Source organism: Chrysemys picta, chromosome 6, assembly GCF_011386835.1.
Source record: "Chrysemys picta bellii isolate R12L10 chromosome 6, ASM1138683v2, whole genome shotgun sequence".
NCBI lineage: Eukaryota > Metazoa > Chordata > Testudines > Emydidae > Chrysemys > Chrysemys picta.
The window spans coordinates 25,505,557-25,524,793 of NC_088796.1; the positions used below are offsets into that span (position 1 = coordinate 25,505,557).

The 19,237-nt window shown below is 41.0% G+C and overlaps 1 long non-coding RNA gene across 2 annotated transcripts; it reads left to right on the plus strand.

The window, feature by feature from the left end:
• The first annotated feature begins 6,212 nt into the window (after positions 1-6,212).
• Positions 6,213-18,161, plus strand: LOC135984224 (uncharacterized). 2 transcript variants are annotated; one of them, XR_010602139.1, is made up of 3 exons: positions 6,213-6,514; positions 7,201-7,272; positions 11,492-18,161. It is a non-coding gene; the product is annotated as an uncharacterized LOC135984224 (long non-coding RNA). The 2 variants fall into 2 exon arrangements; XR_010602140.1 differs by lacking the exon at positions 7,201-7,272 and adding an exon at positions 7,776-7,865.
• The last annotated feature ends 1,076 nt before the right edge of the window (positions 18,162-19,237 follow it).

Genomic DNA, 19,237 nt, shown 5'->3' on the forward strand with positions numbered 1-19,237 from the left:
AGGCATCATCGTGGATGCCAAAAACGGTTGCTGAATGTGCCAGATCAGTCAAAAAAGCAAACAGGTCAAGATACATAAGTAATAGATGGATGATATCAGAGAAAATAGTGAAAAGCTGTTAAATAGCTAAATGGTATCCTATCACCTGCAATATTGTGTTTGTATCTGGTCATCCATAAAGGACATAGGGGCATTCAAAGAGAGATAACAAAAGTGATTAGAGACATGAAAAGAGATTGAAAAGACTGTTTATAAAGGAGATAAATAAGAAATGTGACAGAGGTATGCAATATAGACAGTAAACGGTAAGGAGATGGCAAATTGGGTGCTTCTATTTACCCCCTCACAATAGGAACACAAGGTGCATTCGATGAAACGAAAGGCATCAAATTTCCATAATGCATAATTAGCCTGTGGAAATCATTGCCACAGTATCATTATGTTCAGCAGATTTAAAAACAAAGACTGGATGTTTATATGGATAATAAAAACATCCATAAGTACATTAGATAGGCTTATTTACAAAAAGGATTTGGAAAAAGGTATAAATCCTTGTGTCTCAGAGCATAAGCCAACCTCTAACTGAAGCAGGTTGGAAGAAACTTTCCTTTTGGGTGTTTTCTTCCCTGACTGTCTACTTCAGGATTCTTGTATCTTCCTCTAAAGCAGCTGGTACTGGCCAGAGACAAGATACAGAACTAAATGGATCACTGATCTGATCCAGTCTGGTAATTCCTATGTTCCTAAGTTCCCCAGCTGCATAGAAAAGAGTGCTAAGGAACAGAAAATATGAATGCACACTACATTCATCTCAAACACACCTGTGCAATTATATATCAAGTTACATTTTAATGGCAACTTTTAAAATATTTAAGCTGTTTGTCCTAACCTATTAATTATTATTATTTACAGTATATTATTGACAGTCCTGTTATTCCTGTTCCAAGCATGAATAATTCTGTGGTACCTCATATAGCCATTGTTTCATTGAGCAATACACACACATACTGCCTACTTGAGATATTTATAATGTTCATATCACCTTAGTATCTAAAGCTCTGATCCTACTGAGCACATGAGCTACTTTACTCACATAAGTAGACTATTTGAATTCACTGGGACCACTCAGGTGAATAAAGTTACACACATGCATAAATCTATACTGGAAAAAGGAATATATGGAGCTGACCAAATCATTTATTAAGTAAATTTAGCATTTTATTCTCTTCTACATTTGTTTATGAATGGGCTGAAATTTTTACCAATATATTTGCTGTTTAGAATTGTTCAGTGAATGTTTATGTGAAAAAATTCCAGCCAATAGACTGCATAACTGTTCACTGCAAGTTTTGAGTTTTGTTATTGGTTTTTTTTGAGAATTCAATATTCATCATTTATAGACCTCTGTCATATTCCCCCTTAGTTGTCTCTTTTCCAAAGTGAACAGTCCCAGTTTTTTTTAATCTCTCTTCATATGGAAGCTGTTTCATACCCCTAATCATTTTTGTTGCCCTTGTCTGTACCTTTTCCAATTCTAATATATCTTTCTTGAGATGGGGTGATCAGAACTGCACACTGTAGTCCAGGTGGGTGCATACCATTGATTTATATAGTGGCATTATGATATTTACTCTCTTATTATCTATCCCTTTCCTAATGGCTCCTAACATTGTTAGGTTTTTTTGAACATGACATTAGCTTTTTTTTAAAATACAGTCCCAGCTCCTGGTATCAAGTGAGAATCTCAGCTTTCATTTTAAAAAAGTAAGTTTCTAGACCTCATGACTGCAAATAAAAAAATTGAAAATGTGACCAGAGTACACCTAAAGACGCAGAAAGCCAATAAAAAGAACCTCACATTTATAATTTATTTAAAAAAAAAACCCTCATGATTTTTAAGCAAATATCATGATTTTTTTGAGACCCGACCCATGATTTTTAAATGCTTGGGAGTTGGCCATATTGTCCTTTGCATGATTAATATTTGAAAATATACTTTCATTTGATTTAATATCTCTTAATAACTGCCAATTGGGAACTGGTTGCAATACAATAGGCACCAAATGTCCCTTAAAATACAGCAAAGGTGGTCACATACACTGGAGCAACTCCCTTTTCTTAGGGAAAGGAAGATAATTTCTGAAGAGTTGCACAGGTGTCAGCAAAAGCAGGGTGTGAGCACTTATGGGCTCAAGACAAACCACCGCCAGGCCCCTGGTCGGGTTTAAGAAAAAGATATTTTAGGTAGGGGTTTCCCCCTTCAGGCAGGGTACCACCTGCATGCAGCAGAGTTACTCAGCATGAGCGGGTAGGTCACTGGTAACAAATCAAGCTGTAATCCCACTCAGGCCTACTTTTCCTCAGGGAGGCTCTGGCAGTCTGCACTCTCTCAAGTTGTTCCTAGCCACAGCCAGGCCTCCCTCACAAGTGAGAGTTAGAAATATGGCTCCCTTCCCAGTCAGACCCAATGAAACCAGACTCTCTCTTTATAAGCCATCCCGCCAAGCCTGATACCAACTGCAGGTTTAGCAGAGCTGGGCTGATTGAGCCTACATCAGCTCATTAACACTTTCCTGGCCACTGTGGGGTTTACATACCCCATCATGCACCCTCCCCCTCAAGACAGTACCCGAGGTACTGTCAGCAGGTGTCAACTTCCCCCTCCTCCCCAAGAAAAGAAATCTTCATTTTGGTGTGATTTTCCCACAGTGTTGTACTTTAAGTATGGTTGGAGGGATAAGATAAGATATAAGATTCCATGTATGGATAGTCTCCGCAAAGATGATTAGGGTGCCCCCTGAAAAGCAGATGGTAGATGAGAACAGAGTTTGGCCAATGCTTTGGGCTGATCTTTCCCCAGGAGGCAAACCCCACTCTCCTTCCTGAGACCTTCTGGAGTATTTTGAGGGTGGCAGATTCATGCCTAGGGTCCTGAGATGCCAGTCTCCATGATGGTCTTCCCTTTCGCTTGAGCTGGCCTCTTGGCCTCAAGCAGGCTCTCCCTAACCTTGGTGGCTGTGACACTTCCCAGGAGTACCCAGGGCCGTGAGGCACCTTGCTACCTACACCATCTGCCCTTACTGTGAGAAAGTCTTGTCTGTGCCAGCTATGGATTAGCTCCCTGATTCCACCAGCCTCTGGCAACACAAGCACTGCCTTCCAGGCCTCTGCAGGCCTTGCTCTCTCTGTACAGGTTAGGGATAGGCATGCATCAACCTCTGAGTCCTCCGAGCATCCCTCTGGAGCGCCCAGCCCCTGTTCCCCTGACAGGGCCAGCTCTAGGTTTTTTGCCGCCCCAAGCAAAAAAAATGTTGGCTGCCCCCCGTCCCAGCCCTGGGCTCCTTGCCGCACCCCCCTGCTGCCCCGGCCCTGGGCTCTCCCCACCCACACCCCCTGCCTCCCCAGCCCTGGGCTCTCTTCCCCACCTGCACCCTCCTTCCGCTGCAGCCCTGGGTCACTGGTAACTCGCTCCCACAGCAGGTCATTCAGCATGAATTTTAGATGTGCACAGAACACAGACAGGATTGATTCCCATATGGTTACAGAACTGCAGTAAAGTGGACCAATTTTCAGCTTGTGTGATTGGAGGATATCTGGATGCATATTATAAGACTTTCCTACATAAATGAGGAAAAGTTGAGGTGCCTTTATTATTCTTTTGTTCCACTCTTTCTTTCTATGGGGAATTTGCCAATGCAGTATCACTGTCTTCCTTTTAAACAAAACAAACAAACAAACAAACAAAAAGGCAATGACTGTTGAAAATAGCAATTCCAGTCCTAATAACCACTGGGAAGCATTTCTTGCTCAATTTTATCCTACTTTTTCTACAGCAAGTTACAGTGGATCAATATATTTGATTTGGGAGAAATGAAGTAACAGCTGCCCAAACTGAGCTTGAGCACTCCTGAATTTTGAGGTGTTCAAGTCTGGAAGGCAGGTGCTGGGGGGGTGAGGGGGAGCTGTGGCTCTGCGGGGGAGCACGGCAGCATGTATGCAGCAGTGTGTCTGGTGCTGCGTGGAGCCAGACATGCTGGTCTGAGTGGCACGGTAAGGGGGCTGGGGGTTGGATGGGGCGGAGGTTCGGGGGGGGCAGTCAGGGGCAGGGAGAAAGGGGGGTTAGATGGGTCAGGGGGGCAGTCAGGAGACAGGCAGTGGTTGGGAGTCCTGGAGATTTGTCAGGGGACAGGTAGGGGGTGGGGTCCTGGGGGGAAGTTGGGGCGGTCTCAGGAGGGGGCAGTTGGGGACAAGGAGAAGGGAGGCTTAGATAGGGGGTGGGGTCCTGGGAGGCAGTTAGGGGCAGGGGTCCCAGGAGGGGTGATCAGGGGACAGGGAGGGTTGGATGGGTTGGGGTTTCTGTGGGGGGCAGTCGGAGGGGGTGGATGGTAGCAGGGTGGGGCTACCCTCCCTCCCTGTGGAGTGTCCTGTTTTTTTAATGTTAACATATGGTATCCCTACCCTTCAGAGTGCAGCTCTCCATTCAAAGCAAGCTGCAGCATGAGGTCTCAGCTACCTCACTCCCTCCCCCTCTTTCCTGTTGGTAGTGGCCAAGGGAATGCTGGGAAATGTAGTTCTTTCCCTGCTCCAGGGCTGGCTCTATAGGCAGGGAGCTAACCAAGGAACTACAGCTCCCATGGCCCCCTGTTGGTTCTCAGCTCCCATGCTGGATCCCTGCCGCCCCTGCAAACAGGCTGCCCCAAGCACGTGCTTGCTGTGCTGATGCCTAGAGCCACCCCTGTCCCCTGAACACTCACAGACCTTTCAGATTCACTATTCCTAAAGGAATCTTACACACCAGTTTATCAGAGTCACTTCAGAAACACCACTCTACTTAACACTTATCTATCAAGTGAAAACAAGAATAAGTTTATTATCAAAGAACAAATATTCAAGTAATAGAAAGTAAGAATATTGGAAACAAATGGTTAAATATAAAACAACATTATAACATGTTTCTAGAGCCCGAACTTAACTCAGAAGGCATTCCCCTATTTCCTACAAGATAGCTTACCCCAAGTCCTTTTCCCAGCATTTTCAGCCAGATTCAGAACATAGAAATACAGATAGATATTTCTAAGTATACAGACCCATTAAAACTTTTCATGGGAACTTGTGCTCTATTCCAATATCTCACTTGTTGTTTAACTAAAGATCCATGTGTAGGCTTTTCCTGTGTAAATGCTTTAATAAAGAAGCCAGACTTTCTAGATATTATTGTACTCATTTTAAAGGTCAATTAGTGTATCATTTTGACAGCAGACATTTGCACAATTCTGTCACTTTATCTCACATTTACTTTGAAGTATTAGCTGATTTACATCAGGAGATCTGCTTCTTCATTTTTTATTTCAGAGCCTAAAGGATATTTTGTTTATAAATTTTCCTTTCGGTCCTTTCTGTCACAGGGGTAACTAACTCCCTTGCTACCAGCTCCATAAGTACTATTGCATCAGTCTGCAAGCTTGGATTCCAATCTTATTGTCAGACCAGTGTGATGAAAGAGCCTAACTATCTGATGCAAGAGCTTAGTCCTCTAGTGGCTGATCAAGTTGATTCACCATGTCTTAGTGCTAACCTGTTAGTAGCAGAGCATGCTGCAGACTCTTCAGGATACACATTATTCTGAGTTTGGCACTAGTATTTTCAGTGACCTGTTATAATCTTACCTTCCTTCTGATGCATAGTACAGCAAAACAACGAGCTGGAAAAGCACATGTATTGCATCCACACGGTCTGCGTCCAGTGGCAATCACAGATTACATAGTGTGGATGCATTCAGTCCCAGATACCTTTCTGAATTTCTGGCTCCTTGCTATATGGTGCTTTATGCTAACCTGCTATATGATTTCTCGAGGGAATAGGGTTGTGGGAGCCTGAACTTGCAAGGGCATGAGGGAGGGATACTTTCTCTATCTTTGCCTCTGCAGCTAAAGAGCTGTGAAATCCCCTCCTTTCTGTCATGAGACGAGCCCTGCTTGAAAATGTATTTTTTTTTTCAGCTCAGCACCCAGTTCTGGCCTGGTTTTATTCATTCATGATTTTATTGAATTTAATTGCTATTTTAATCATGTTTGATTAATGTCAATTAGTGCCAAATTTTACTTTCAGTTACACCTGTGCGGCCACATTGACTATAATAGGATTGTACAGGTATAATGGGGAGCCCAGTTTGCACTTTAATCCATGTTTGTTTTCCAGGTAAGTATCTCTTTTATGGATAGCACTGCACTGCTCAGAGGGAACTAACTAGGTGGAACTGGAGAGGAGGTTGCAGAATGGAAACAGCTGTCAAGTGCCTGTTCAACTCTGAGCAAGCCCCTGTGTGTGCTGTGTAGGAGGGAGCCATGCTAAAGGAGTGAGACATTCTCTGCTCTACAGCTCCCATATCCATGGGATTTCAGCACATTTTCTCCATGGAACCTAAGGCTGTGATGGAGTCCTAGGTCAACTCTCCCCAGGGCCAGGTTATGCATCCTTCCCTCATTCAAGGAGGACAGGAAAGAAATTCCAAGAGGTGAGCCTCACACAATGCTCTATGGGCCTTTCCCCTACAGGAAGGGAAGACCCTCCTCCAGATAAACATTACGTTAGTAGAGATTAATTGATCTTATTAATCATTTCAATACATGGATTTTGCTACCCAAATATATTGTCTTAAAAACTATTATTCTACACAAACTTCCAAGCACTCACCTCCCTTAACCTCCTCCTTTTTTCCTTGTTTCTGCTTCATTCAAACAATGTATTTTAGGTTTTTCCTACTAGGAAGCAAGCAGTTAAAATTCAATTTGAAATAACAGTTTCCAGACATTTCATTTACCTCCAGTAATTACTGCTCATGGGGGGTGGGGAGGAAGCAATTCTTAAATCCCCATAGTTTGCCTGGTAGTTCCTCTTTGAAGCTGACATCATATTTACTGATATATTGTAAGTCAAGCATGAAAAATTGGTCAAATACCAATAACTTTGTTATCCAGAGTGCTGACAAAGGAAATAATGCAGCAATTAAACCCCATATTGGGTTCATTAAACAACTACAGCTGCCATTCTACTGGCAGCAGCATATTCATTAAAGCTGGGTCCAGTATCAAGCGGAGAGGGGTGGTAGAAGAGAGATGGGGTATAGAGTTATTTTCAGGACACTCTACAGCCTGTGAAAAGCCCAAAAGATTAAAATACTTTTTATTTGGGCTTTTACAGTAAGGCCATCTCCAAAACTGGACTACACGGAATTCCCTTCACATAATCAAATGCTTGGTCACAATTCAAAAAGTGAGTAGTATTTACAGGGAACAAATAAGCTTGATTCTGCAATGAGCTGAGCACCTCCTCCAAGGTGCCCAGTGCCCTTCTCTCCTTCTGACATTCCTAGCAGCTGAAGGAGCTCAGCCCCTCACAGGATTGGCCTGTTAGTCCCCACTGAAGTCAGTGGGACAACTCACCTGCTTAAATTAGATGTGATCTTAAGTATCTTACTAAGATGGGGTATAAATGCAACATGCCCTCATCATTCCTCATATTTATGCTGGAGATCAGAAATACCGGTTTCTGTCAAGTGAGTGTTATGTAGCGTTACAACAGTGATTTATTTTTCTAAGTAGATTTCTGAGGTCCTCAGTGAAGTATTTGTTGGCCTACCCAGCAATAACTGTCTGGCTGCTTGAACAGGTTGTTTGCTCATTTCAGAGCTCTTCCCTTTTTTCCCCTTGAAGTAAGTGGCATTAATTACAGAAGATATCAAGTGAAGAATATCCTCTGTCTGAATCCACAAACAGGTGTCTCAAAATGACTGGATACTTCTGGGTAATCTATTTTTGCAAGCAATGGAAAACCCCTTTGAGTCTGAGCCTACAGACCTCACACAGGTAAATATCTAATTGGCTTTAAAGGAAATTGTGCCTGAGTAAGGACAGCAGAAGTGAGCTCTTTCCATGGATGTTTTCAAGCCAGCTGCTTCCATTGCTGGCCTGGGAAACCCTGCCAAGAATCCAGCTCCTGACACCAAGACATTTATTATTGTCGTATCATATGATGTGGGGATCGCATGACACAAAATAATCTCCCTCCTGCCCACCCTTTCCCTGCACACTCACAGCATCTGATGCTAATTTAAAGAAAGAAAGCTCTGCTACACACTGTTTAGCACAATTTTAATATCATTGGAACTGGGATAAATATGCATAAGTTAGAATTTAAAAAGCAATGGTTCACTAAGCAGGCCCAACAGGGCAGCAGCAGCTCCGTGCACTGTGATTCAGGAGGGCCAGGCTCTGGGGATGGTTGGGATTTCTACTCCTAAACAGGTGGATGCTGAACATGTCATGCCTGGGAGGGGGCAGTTAAAGTTGTATACATATAATAGCAATAATACTTACTGGTGTTCATCTTTGAAAAGCTTTACAAACATTGATTAAGGCTGTTCTACTCCCTTCTGGTGTGAGATGTGGATGGGAGTAAATAAAATTAAAATAGGGCAGGAAAGCCCCAAGCAGCAGTAAAGGAGAGTAGAGATAATGCAGCATACTTCCCCACTGAAATCACTTCTGGGATTACTTTGGCATGTTCAGGGCCAGGGGAGCAGCTGGGAGTGAGAGGGGTCTTTGGGTAAAGGGAACAGTCACATTCCTCAGCATGCTTCCCTGGCACCCAAGGGATACAAATGATCCTAGCACCATTTACTTCTACTCCCCAGGGACAAGGGGCCAGTTATTTGCTAGAAAATTAAATGTTAAGAAACTGTAAATGAATGTGTCTTTGGAAACAGCACAGTTCATATTATTCAGTTGTCCTGCATCCTACTGCTCTCCAGCTGTGAGATCCTAGTTATCCGCACAGTCTAAATCTCTCATTCATAAATATACACAGAGCCAAATTCATCCCTGGGATAACTCCATTGATTTCAATAAACCTCACGGTATAGCACACCAGTTTCCCCAGTGCATGAGGAATTCCCAGGTGATTTAGAGCTAACATAGTCACTCTGGACCACCACGTTTTGAACCTGCCAGTGTAATGGGTGTGTCCTGGGGGAAAGGAGGATTGGCCAGAGTTCAGAGGGGTTGTGACTATGTCTGACTGTCAGAACATCCCTTGGGGCCATAAGCCAAGCAACGTGATGGGCCATGAAAAAGGCTAATGTGATGCTAGAATTTATCAGGCAAGGTGTTTGTGTTAGGAAAGTATGGTTATCAGAGAGGCACAGAAGTCTTCAAGGCATCAGCAGATTGGAGAAGGGGTGACATAATAAGAGACAAGAGCAAGTAATTAGAGAGGTGATGAGTTGCAAAGGGTGTTGAATGTGATGACCGGAAGCTTAAAGTCTTTGTGGGGGAAAATAGGAAACAAGTGGATAGATTCACAGGGAGGGAAGGGTGTGATGTGACCTGAAACCCAGGCAAGAAAGGTGACCCTAATAATTGTATTTTTGAATGGACTGCAGATGGCCAACATTGATGTAGGGGAGGCCACATACAAGGCGATTGCAGTAATCAAGACAGGAGATGATGAGGGCCTGAATGAGAGTTTTAGCTATTTGAACATAAAGAAAAGGACAGCACTTTGAGACACTATGGAGGAAGAAACTGCAAGATTTGGAGACAACATGGATGTATGGGATAAGGGAAAGAAAGGAGTCAGAGATGACTCAGGTGGGAGGATGGTGGGGTTGTTAATGACAGAAAATATGGAGAGTGGAGAGGGCCTGCGAGGAAAGATAAAGAGTTCAGGTTTGGCCATGTTACATTTAAGTTCATGGCAAGCCATAAAAGAAATAAACAGATTGCAAGGAGGCAGATGGATCAGGAGTGGGCAGGTAGATTTGTGAGCCATCAGAATAAAGATGGGAATTGAAGCCCTGTCAGCAGATGAGGCACGCAATTTGAAATTATGGAGTCTAAAGTTAAAAGAGCTCCTTGTAATTGAATGATTAGAATATTGCAGGTATAGAATGTTAACTTAATTGGGAGGGTATAGTACTCTAAATCAGCATTTATGGCCAGTAGTAATTTCAGTGGGATTGCAGTATATATTCTGCCTGTTAAGAGGTATTTGAAGCACCTCTCTGGTTTAAATAATGAGATAAGCACCTTTCTGCACCCTGCAGTCTAACCACTGAACAGGACTCTGGAAGCAGGTGGAGTTCCCAATGTACTCAGAATGGACACAGTATATGTCACCCAAATATACCCTCTACCTGGGGTTTGGCTTTATTGGTCGCTCAGATAATAATAATAAAATGTAAACCTCCAGCTTTCCTGTACCCAGCATACATCTGCCGTAATTACTCTACATTTTTATGTCTATCTAGTTATCTATATGCCCCCCACCGCCAAATATATACCTTGCCTGAAGGCCTTTGCTTGGTATTGTGCAGGGGAACAGAGTTCACCCCTTTATATCTAAATGGGTGCTACAATAGAATGGTCTTTAAGTAGTTGACAACTACTAGATGTAATCGAGTTCAAGCACATTAGAAAAGATAATTACAAGTTTGCAAATTACTGAACTTAAGCTGCCATAAAATAGGATGAATAAACCCTACCGCCCGCAGCCCCAGTTCAGCTCCAAAGGAGATTTTAATGGCTTTGTATTGTTGCTACTTGTGTACATTGTCCCCCTACTCTCCAAAGCAGTGTCCTAGAAGTGGTTTATGGTGGGTGCAACTTCCAGAAGATCTCATTTAGCAGCAAGGTGCAAGTTGCCTGGCAGCAGCAGGAGTGACAATGCTGAGACTGCTCTTCCTCAAAGAGACAAACTCACAGTGAGCGTCTGCTGCTCTGCACTGGTCGCTTTACGTTGCTTCTTCCAAAAATAAGCATTTTTAGGAGATCAAAACTTAAATTCTTGTTTTCACAGTAGCAAGTTACTTGAAAAATACTTTAAAAGGTTGCACCTGGAACTAAAACAGTAATGTGTAGCTGTAATATTCTCTTTGCTTTGGGGATAGTATGTTCTCACTTCACCCCGCTCTCCCCCCCCACATACACACACTTTTGTTTTTCCATTTTCAAGAAAACACCAAACAGACCAGTAGGAACCTCAGTTTGCGCATGTCTGAGGAACACTACAAGCAGAGCAAATTGTAAGCTCTTTGGGGAGTGGGAGTTGACTTTTTGTTCTGTGTCTGCACTGCCCCGAGTGCTGTGGGGTCCTGGACCATGACTGGGGTTCCTAGGTATTTCCACAAATACTAATAGCAGTACAACATGTAAAGAGAAAAGAGAGCTCCATAAATTACATATGAACATAGAGTCAAAGTGTCTGATTCTCATTTATAATAACTCTAGCAATGTAAAGGAGAATAAGTTCCCAGGTGTACTTTAGATCAAAATAAAGAATTTATGCATGTCATGTCTCATTCTTTTTGTTGTGCCATTCTGATTAAATTCCAGAAACAATAGTTGCAAAGAAGAACAGCTGTTTTTTCTTGATTTTGTTTATAGTGTGCCCTACATCAACTTGTTCAGTTATATCTGGGATTCTATGTTTCCAGGATAAAGCCAGACCCTGATGCTGCAAGGTGCTGAGAACTCCCAGCTGAAACTAAAGTCAGCAGGAATTCTAAGCAATCAGCATTCACAAGATCCAGAATCCATTCCATCACTGATCTTTCATGGAGAAGGTCTGCATGCTCTTTCATCTGTGCATCTAGAGAAAGAAATCAATGTGCTCTCCAGTGACTCCAGACTCCATCATGCCTTACTTTGACATAGAATAGTTGTGGATTGTGGGGGTGAAGGCCTGTTTATTTGAATCTTGTGTGAGTACCTACTCCAAAAGCCCAAATAATTTAGAAAATCGCCCATTTAGTTTATTGATCCTTCCAGTTCCAGGCAGTTAGCCAAATAACTATTACGCTGATTTTGGACATACTGCTTATCACAGAACATCCAACTGCCTAAAATCTTTCCACTCATTAACAAAATCAGTTTTATGCTGTAGTAAATCATGGTTCTCTCCAGTGCTGTCTAGACACAGGGTTATTTTAACTGTTAATATTACAAGGGTCAGAATCAGGCCAGCTTGTACTAGGAGTGCTTTAGGAACTGTTGTCTTGCAGGGCAGGCCAGGGACATCCTCTGCTGCTCTGTAGTCAGTGAAGCTTAGAGTGTTCAGTAAGCAAAGCAAAACTCATTAAAAATAAAGGGGAGGCAAGTTGGAAGAATGTAGCCGATTCCAGTACAATAGAAGTTTCATCCTGGCTTCCAGCCCAATAGCAGTCAGGGTGATGAGGTTACAGAGTGGAGGGGACAGAGGTGGGATAGGGAAGGGGGAGGCGTGTTAGACAAAATGTAACAAACGGCACAAACAGAAACATTTATTTTGGTCTATTTTGTGCCCATATTTCCTTTTAAAAAATTTGCAAGCTACATCTTTCTGCTGTTTGGCACGTTCTCCTTTTCCAGTAGAAGGAGTCAGATATCTTGCCTGAGGAGCTGACCCTGCAAGGTTCTGAGTGAGAGCAGAGCCCAATATTCTTGTTACAGAGCTTCTCCCCCAAAACAATCAGCTTCATGGTAAATATTGCACCAAATTCTAGTCCAGTTAGACCTGTGGCAACCCCACTGTATTTCTCTTCCTGTCTCAGGCCTTTAAATCTGCAATGTAATTTCACACCAACCTCCCTAGGTGAAACCCGTAAGGGGGAGAAGGGAGACAAGTCCAGGTCTCATATTTTCACTCCTGGCTGCACCACTGTAATATTCAACTTCACACTCATGCCTATCAACTGTACAGCAACAGATAGAAGGAAATGCATTTGCAGACATGAAACAATTACAAAAGATGTAAATATATGGCCCCACCAAATGCCTGGAAAATATGTTGTGGCTATTTTAGTATCTTTATTGTTTTAGTATTTTGCTAGCTGTTTTTCAGTAAGAATGCTGGAAATACTTAGTACTAGATCCTAGCCCCTGGTCCCGCTTCTTTGCACTACTATAAAAGCAGCAGATCCAGCATCCTGAGGATTCTTCCTGTGTGGGAAAATTCTTGGTCCATGACGAGCATCTGTAACAGCTCCTATGTCCTCCACTGGCCCCCAGCATAGAATGTGTGACCAGGAGCAAAGTAGCATGATTAGGGCAACTCTATAAAATCCCTAGAACAGCCATCAGGGCCTATTGACAGCCACACAAAGTAAACCAACCAGAGGCAGCTCTGCTTGACACCAGCAGCTAGCTGGCCCCGCAATCAGGGGGAGGAGTGCAAGTGTGGCTTAAAGTCATCTTTGCCCACTCTCCTGAGCTGTGTTGAGCCCAGCTCGGAGGCACACTATGAAGTAGGCCTTGGATTTTTTTTTGTTAAGTGCCACATACTAAAAGGCCTTATCTATATGATCACAAAAGAAGAAATGACTAAAAGATATTCTGTTACAATTTACCAAATAAAAAAAATACTTTGTGTTACCAGAGCAGATGTTTTCACCTTCTGTGATAACACAGACGTTTTTATTTCATTTAGGAGGAAAAAATAACTTGCTGAGTTCTGTAATATGATATTCTAAATACATACAACTTATATAAAGTATAGATCAATGTCAGCTTGTCTGATTCCTTTGAGGGTTTCACTTTCACTCCTAACTAACCAGGGATTTTTTGGTTGAGTTTTTTGTTTTGTTTCTTTTTTAAATTCTAGATGTCTTGAAACAGTTCCACATTCGTTATACCGTTCATGGATCATCTTGTTGAAGAAAAAGATCAACCCATTGCCAATAGCAACAAAAGTCTCAAAATGCCCTACAAATGTCCAGTTTGTTTTAAGTTCTATAAAGGTTCAGGGTATTGTAACAGTGTTAAGATTTAGTAAAATTGGCTGAATATTGTTATATATTTTAGAAGACTGAATATTTTTTTAAAATGTAGACCAGATCGTCAATGACACCAGCTACAACTGCATCCGGTGTAACTGGAAGAGGAAGGGGAAGAACGAAGATGGCTGTAATGCCATCTTTATGTTCTCAGTGATACTGGGGCTAGCTGGGTGTCAGTTCAGACCCATGCCCAACTTAGAGCAGCCTTATGTGGCTACAACAGCTCTCAATAGGCCATTTTAACTGTCATGGATAGCCAAGAGTGCATCAGTGGTCAAGCCATGCCTCCTTTCTCATGGCCACACTCTCAATACACCTCTTATGGCAGGGCCAGCTGGGGATTTTCCTATACTGGGGAAAATCACCATACAGCTGGCTAAGGTGACTTTCTGAAGCACCACAAAGGAGGAATGGGGGCCAAGATCTGGCCTACTGTGTGTTTACTCTATATATCCATCTCCACAGAAATACACATATAAAGATAAATATATATATTATATAAACCTATATTATAGACAGACCAGTAGTGACTCCTATATCTGTGGCTGCCTAATGCTCTCCTAGCTATCATGTTAAGCATGTGCATAAAGTTAAGTACTTGCATAAGGGATTGAAAGCTCAGGGCTTATATTGGCAATCCACTTGTTTTCATTCCAGCAATGTAATTCCACTGTATAGAATGAGAAGACAGTATGACTGATTCTTTTCTCCCATATGCTGGTGTATATTATAAGTAACTGCACAGAAGCCAGTTCATTAACACTGATATAAAAGCAGTGTAAGTGAGAGGAGAATCATGCCTAGTAATTGAAAATATATTTGTACAATAAAAGCATGTTTAATTTTGAACAATATCAAATGTTAGCAAATAATTCTCTTTCAATTTGATCATCAGATAGGGAATTTGATAATAATTTATACAAACTTCTTAATTATAAGCTCTTTGAGGCAGGGACTGAGTCTTCCTATACATCTGTGCACCAGCTAACACATTTTGGGCACTACTGCAGTATAATTAATAATATAGTATTAGGGGGAAATATGAAAGATTATCATTGGTTATTTATTATTTCTTGTGTGGATATGATTTTTTTCCACATGTACATTTTAAAAACTGCTTATAATACTGGCCCTGTAATCATAAAGCTGAACGCTGATTAACAGTATAGTCTTACAACCTAGTCCCACAATCAGTTCTGCATGGGTGGAGATATTTGCCTGCATAAGATTCACTGTAGAATCAGGGCCTTTATACCTACTGCTTAAATCTCTTCTAGTTAAGTTTAATAACATTTCATGACAAGGATGCATTTTGTAATATTCTGCCCTGGAGCATAAGAACTCTTCTGAAACAATTACTTTGGTCTTTTAAATAAAGTCATGCCCTTAAAATCATCATCATATTACAAAAGCAAAATTTAGGGCATTACCAAATGGTAAACAACTTATCACAATTTTTTAAAATTATTTTTTGTAATGGAGTTCAGCTGAACAGAATCTTGATTTAGCTGCGTGGTTATTTTCTTCAGAGAAAGAGCAACAAATCCTGATTAGCTAATCTCATACTGAAGGGGAACTGTAATATCCTTGACTGATTAACTGAATTTTCTCCTATGAATTCCTTACTCTGCTTTACAAGCAAATATTTTCCAGTTACATTGAAAATATTTTAAATTACCTAGAAACACCACCAGAGGGCAATGAAATAAGGTTGATTTACAAAACTTTGCTATAACATGATCGAGTTTACTCCAGGACAAAAAAATCTTGCATATTTAAAAATACTTTTTCCTCAAGTCTATCCAACATGCTATGACCAAAGAGAACAAGAAATGGGCTTGATGGGGCATTTTAGAAGGTGATTGTACAATATACAAAAGTAAAAATACAAAGGACTGAGAGGAATATTTTAAAGATGACAATCAAGGCTCTCAGGGGTCTGACAAAAACAGGGCATCTGCAGCAATTCCTGCTGATGACTAATTGCTGATTTTGTATCCTGATGAGATAATCAGGGGATGAAAGTAGTAAGTAACTGAGTCTGGGAAGCATAGGAGTCCCACTGAGGAGAGTTGTGACACCTGCGTCCATAGGTGAGGTGGTTATTTGCAGTGAAATTTGTTGGGAAACATTTTCCCCTCCCAAACACTTCTAGAATATCCTGGCTCTTTCTGTCACCTTTCCTTCTGCCTCTTTCCATCTGACTGTGTAATTGCCCCATCTCCTCTTATTTTTCCTATTTGCCTCTTTCTGCAGTATCTCCCTTTTCCTGTTTACCTTACCCCTTTTGCTCTCAGATAAGTTTCTTCCTGTTTATATATTTCTTTTATTTCTGTTATGGCTCTTTTGTGTATTTTAAATATGCACTCCCTTCAGTGTGCTTAACTTTCCAGAGGGTCTGTGAAGATATTTAGAGAGATCAATGACTGCCCACTCCCCAGGCTATGCTCCCACTAGACATAAGATATACTTCTTCAGGGCCAAATCTGCCCTCAATTATAAAACAAGAGTACCTCTATTGATCTCAGTGGAGTTACCCTGGATTGACACCAGTGTAACTGATGGAAAAATGTAATCTTTAATTTCTAACTTTTATTGATCTGCAACAATCAAATACAGAAGCATGTGATGCCTTTGCTGCCTCTGTAAAGATACTTATATCCAGAGATAATCTCAACCAGTGTGCACCCAAACATTATCTTGCAGAACAAATCTTATGTTGATTGCAGAGATGACTTTTCAGATGGGAGCAGGGAAATTGATGCTGTGTATGGAAAGAAAGGGATGGAATAGAATTGGGAAACTTGGGGCCTAAAAAAGTGCAGTGAAGTTTGGGGTTTTGTTTATTTTTACAAAAAATGGAAAAATATGCATTGGCCATTGCTGTTGATTTAAATCATCACTTTATTTCTCTTGTAAGCAGTGACTAGTTTGATTTCCATTTTAGGCCCTAGAAAGACTGAGGGCTTGTCTACACAGAGGTGTAATGTGTTCTACTGGGGTGTGATTCTAAAGCAAGCTAACATGTTGTGCATTAATTGGTCTGTGTAGACCCTACTGGTGGGCACTAAGTATTCTCTAGTGTGCTTTAATGAAGTACTGTTTCAAACAGCTCTATGTATTAGGACGCCAGCAAGGTCTACATGTACCAATTAATACGCAACACATTAGTGCACTTTAGAAATCACTCCCCAGTAGAGCACATTACCTCTCTGTGAAGATAAGCCCTGAGACTGCATTATCAAGAAATGCCATTTAGAGAAGGCTGAAGAGATGGCACTCAGATTCTTCCTTAAAAAGAATGCTGGGGTTATAGGAAGGTGCCAGTCACCATAATCAAGAAAGCAGGATGGGCTGCAAAACCAGTATTTACATAGATTTGATATTCGTCATGCAGCTCAACTGGGGCCAGAAATTCACTTAAGACTCATCACTCTGACAGGCCCAGGTTACAGTATCAAGTTCTAGATCCACACTTCAAAATCTCCAAAATTTAGATCCCATGGGATCTGATTCAGCTCTTACTTACACCAGTTATACTTATAAATAGAAGTATAATTTATCTTCAGTAGAGTTACTCCTGATTTACACCAGTGTAAATGAGGAGAATTAGGCCCAAGGATTTAGTTGAAGTCCATGTGAGACATGAGAGTTGTATTAAGGGAATGATGTTGGAGTGGGGCAATGTGAGACATAAGAATATCTTATCTGTCAGAGTGGAAGACAGATATGTAGTTAACTCAAAAGTGGGCAGCATTACCTCCCATAAATGTAAAGAAACTTGTTTCTCTTAGCAATTGGCTAACAAGAAGTAGGACTGAGTGGACTTGTAGGTGCTAAAGTTTTACATAACTGCACTTAAAACCAAAACAATGTAACAAAAAAAAAAAAGACCCCACATTTGTAAATTGCAATTTCATGAAAAAGAGATTGCACTACCGTACTTGTATGAGGGAAATTGAAAAATACTATTTATTTTGTTTTTTACAGTGCAAATATTTGTAATAAAAATAAATATAAAGTGAGCACTGTACACTTTGTATTCTGTGTTGTAATTGAAACCAGTATAGTTGAAAATGTAGAAAATATCCAAAAATATTTAAATAAATGGTATTCTATTATTGTTTAACAGCGCGATTAATCGTGATTAATTTTTTTTAATCTCTTGACAGCCCTAGTAGTAATCATAGAATCATAGAAATGTAGGGTTGGAAGGGATCTTAAGAGATCATCAATTCTAGCCCCCTGCGCTGAAGCAGTGGCAAGTAAACCTAGACCATCCCTGAGAGGTGTTTGTCCAACCTGTTCTTAAAAACCTTCAGTGATGTGAATTCCACAACCTCCCTTGGAAGCCTAGTCCAGAACTTAACTACCACATAGTTAGAAAGTTTTTCCTAATACACCAGATGTTCGTCAGTAGCAACATATCGGTGTCCTTTTGCTAAGTTGCTCCTAAGCGGCTGTTGCTATTATGGGAAGTGTTATCTGACCAAAGGTAGCCTGCTTTTTCTGTTTCATAAAACAGCTACAGTACATGCTAACAATCTATAATTGTAACAATGCAAAGTATGTTTATTATTGCTACAGTATTACATTAGTATATGTACTGTACATTTTACACATGTGCTCTGTTCTGCATTTATAGCCTACTTCTATATCAAGAAAGCAGTATTTATTGAGTTAATGTTATAAAAGTATCAAGTTTTATTTTTATGTTTTAAGAACAATCAACCATGACAACAAACACAACCTTTTGCTCTTACAGTTAAATGTGAGTACAAAAAATGTTTACAAATAATACTTTGTATGCACTGTAAGTCACCTGGATAAGGGTATCTGCTAAGCAAATAAATAATAATACTGTAATAACCTAAATTAAAGTTTTATTCCACATCAGTGTATTATATTTATACAGTATCAACTTGTAAATTAATTAAGAATACAAAAATTCACTCATTTCAGCTGAAAGAACTCTGTTAATTTGCTCTGCTTCTTCTCAATCATAATTTTGTTTTCAAGATGGGATACAATGTCCCAGAAGAGATCTGTGGACCCTGTCACCAAGTCCCTCTAGCTGTGAAAAGTGCCAAAAAGTGTGTTCGAGGTCTTCAACAGCTCAGAGTTTGTCGGAGGTGGAACTTCATCAAAATCATCCTCACTCTCTTGATTATGTTATGTTTCATCAACACAAGTTCATTTCTCTGGCCTTGCAACAGCTGCAGCACTTGACAATTCCTCATCAGTTAGCTCTCCAAATGTGAGCAAATCTTCATGTACAGCAGCCACTAAGTCCTCTTTTTCCATGTTGACTGGAAGTGGAACATTGTTCAAGGGGTTGTCAAACTCTTCAATATCCTTCTCTTGCACACCTTCCACTGGCACAACACATTTGCTTTTCCTGAAACAGTTGGACATTGTTGTCAGCTT